The following is a 2,500-nucleotide window of genomic DNA, read 5'->3' as shown; positions in this document are numbered from 1 at the left end:
CTAGTGAGTGTTGTACTTTTAAGCATCTAGTCGGCTAGACCTTGCAGTTTTAAAAGGCAATTGAGAAAGGGCTCACTTCCTGAACTTGGAGCACAAAAAAGCCTACAGCACCTGGTATTCCCAGGCGGTCTCCCATCCAGGTACTAACTAGGCCTGACACTGCTTAACTTCCGAGATCAGACGAGATCGGGTGCATTCAGTGTGGTGTGGCCGTAGGCTCTAGGAATGCTAAGAATATTACTCTTATGCATTTGCATTTAGTAAGCTAAGCCATGCAGCCACTTGCAACATGATACCACGCTCATCGCTCGATCAGGCTCGATCAGGCGAGATATATAAGACTGGTGGGCCCATTCAGGACTCCTATGTCTGGTAGGATAACTTTAATTCATCCATCCTGTGTCTGTTGCAGGGAGGTGGAGAGAACAATCAACACAATAATGGTTTTCTTTCATGCCTCTTGAAGGACTCAATATTCTCTGTACTGCATTACATGTGAAAGTCGATTTATTACCCATGAACACACTACCTGTATGCTAATTCTATGTAAAAAGGTAGCTCCAGCCCTCATGATGTTGTCCAACATTTCCGCTATAAAACGGGATACAATTATTTTGGAAACATACCAAATTTGAAAAATAATTGAGAAGTTGCGCAATTACTAATCATGGAGCACAAAAAAGCCTACAGCACCTGGTATTCCCAGGCAGTCTCCCATCCAGGTACTAACTAGGCCTGACCCTGCTTAGCTTCCGAGATCGGGCACATTCAGTGTGGTGTGGCCGTAGGCTCTGGGCCTAGTGAGTTTTGTACTTTTAAGCATCTAGTCGGCTAGACCTTGCAGTTTTAAAAGGCAATTGAGAAAGGGCTCACTTCCTGAACTTGGAGCACAAAAAAGCCTACAGCACCTGGTATTCCCAGGCGGTCTCCCATCCAGGTACTAACTAGGCCTGACACTGCTTAACTTCCGAGATCAGACGAGATCGGGTGCATTCAGTGTGGTGTGGCCGTAGGCTCTAGGAATGCTAAGAATATTACTCTTATGCATTGGCATTTAGTAAGCTAAGCCATGCAGCCACTTGCAACATGATACCACGCTCATCGCTCGATCAGGCTCGATCAGGCGAGATATATAAGACTGGTGGGCCCATTCAGGACTCCTATGTCTGGTAGGATAACTTTAATTCATCCATCCTGTGTCTGTTGCAGGGAGGTGGAGAGAACAATCAACACAATAATGGTTTTCTTTCATGCCTCTTGAAGGACTCAATATTCTCTGTACTGCATTACATGTGAAAGTCGATTTATTACCCATGAACACACTGCCTGTATGCTAATTCTATGTAAAAAGGTAGCTCCAGCCCTCATGATGTTGTCCAACATTTCCGCTATAAAACGGGATACAATTATTTTGGAAACATACCAAATTTGAAAAATAATTGAGAAGTTGCGCAATTACTAATCATGGAGCACAAAAAAGCCTACAGCACCTGGTATTCCCAGGCAGTCTCCCATCCAGGTACTATCTAGGCCTGACCCTGCTTAGCTTCCGAGATCGGGCACATTCAGTGTGGTGTGGCCGTAGGCTCTGGGCCTAGTGAGTTTTGTACTTTTAAGCATCTAGTCGGCTAGACCTTGCAGTTTTGAAAGGCAATTGTGAAATGGCTCACTTCCTGAACTTGGAGCACAAAAAAGCCTACAGCACCTGGTATTCCCAGGTGGTCTCCCATCCAGGTACTAACTAGGCCCGACACTGCTTAGCTTCCGAGATCAGACGAGATCGGGCGCAATCAGTGTGGTGTGGCCGTAGGCTCTGGGCCTAGTGAGTTTTGTACTTTTAAGCATCTAGTCAGCTAGACCTTGCAGTTTTGAAAGGCAATTGAGAAATGGCTCACTTCCTGAACTTGGAGCACAAAAAAGCCTACAGCACCTGGTATTCCCAGGCGGTCTCCCATCCAGGTACTAACGAGGCCCGACACTGCTTAGCTTCCGAGATCAGACGAGATCGGGCGCAATCAGTGTGGTGTGGCCGTAGGCTCTGGGCCTTGTGAGTTTTGTACTTTTAAGCATCTAGTCAGCTAGACCTTGCAATTTTGAAAGGCAATTGAGAAATGGCTCACTTCCTGAACTTGGAGCACAAAAAAGCCTACAGCACCTGGTATTCCCAGGCGGTCTCCCATCCAGGTACTAACGAGGCCTGACACTGCTTAGCTTCCGAGATCAGACGAGATCGGGCGCATTCAGTGTGGTGTGGCCGTAGGCTCTGGTTCTTGTGAGTTTTGTACTTTTAAGCATCTAGTCGGCTAGACCTTGCAGTTTTGAAAGGCAATTGAGAAATGGCTCACTTCCTGAACTTGGAGTACAAAAAAGCCTACAGCACCTGGTATTCCCAGGCGGTCTTCCATCCAGGTACTAACTAGGCCCGACACTGCTTAGCTTCTGAGATCAGACGAGATCAGGCACATTCAGTGTGGTGTGGCCGTAGGCTCTGGGCCTAGTG

The 2,500-nt window shown here is 46.9% G+C and overlaps 6 non-coding genes and 2 pseudogenes across 6 annotated transcripts; all 8 read right to left on the bottom strand.

Annotated features, from left to right (window-relative positions):
• Positions 1-99: 99 nt before the first annotated feature.
• LOC138548880 (5S ribosomal RNA) lies at positions 100-218 on the bottom strand. Its single transcript, XR_011292673.1, has one exon. It is a non-coding gene; the product is annotated as a 5S ribosomal RNA (ribosomal RNA).
• Positions 219-681: 463 nt separating this feature from the next.
• On the bottom strand, positions 682-790 carry LOC138546151 (5S ribosomal RNA; annotated as a pseudogene).
• Positions 791-896: 106 nt separating this feature from the next.
• Positions 897-1,015, bottom strand: LOC138548879 (5S ribosomal RNA). The gene has a single exon (XR_011292672.1). It is a non-coding gene; the product is annotated as a 5S ribosomal RNA (ribosomal RNA).
• Positions 1,016-1,478: 463 nt separating this feature from the next.
• On the bottom strand, positions 1,479-1,587 carry LOC138546652 (5S ribosomal RNA; annotated as a pseudogene).
• Positions 1,588-1,693: 106 nt separating this feature from the next.
• LOC138547674 (5S ribosomal RNA) lies at positions 1,694-1,812 on the bottom strand. The gene has a single exon (XR_011291506.1). It is a non-coding gene; the product is annotated as a 5S ribosomal RNA (ribosomal RNA).
• Positions 1,813-1,918: 106 nt separating this feature from the next.
• On the bottom strand, positions 1,919-2,037 carry LOC138536955 (5S ribosomal RNA). Its single transcript, XR_011285110.1, has one exon. It is a non-coding gene; the product is annotated as a 5S ribosomal RNA (ribosomal RNA).
• Positions 2,038-2,143: 106 nt separating this feature from the next.
• Positions 2,144-2,262, bottom strand: LOC138541166 (5S ribosomal RNA). The gene has a single exon (XR_011289180.1). It is a non-coding gene; the product is annotated as a 5S ribosomal RNA (ribosomal RNA).
• A 106-nt stretch (positions 2,263-2,368) lies between these two features.
• Positions 2,369-2,487, bottom strand: LOC138539647 (5S ribosomal RNA). The gene has a single exon (XR_011287711.1). It is a non-coding gene; the product is annotated as a 5S ribosomal RNA (ribosomal RNA).
• Positions 2,488-2,500: the final 13 nt, after the last annotated feature.

The sequence above is a fragment of the Ambystoma mexicanum genome, unplaced genomic scaffold (assembly GCF_040938575.1).
Source record: "Ambystoma mexicanum isolate Mex_15411 unplaced genomic scaffold, UKY_AmexF1_1 Mex_scaf10, whole genome shotgun sequence".
NCBI lineage: Eukaryota > Metazoa > Chordata > Amphibia > Caudata > Ambystomatidae > Ambystoma > Ambystoma mexicanum.
This window is presented reverse-complemented; position numbering and strand designations above follow the sequence as displayed.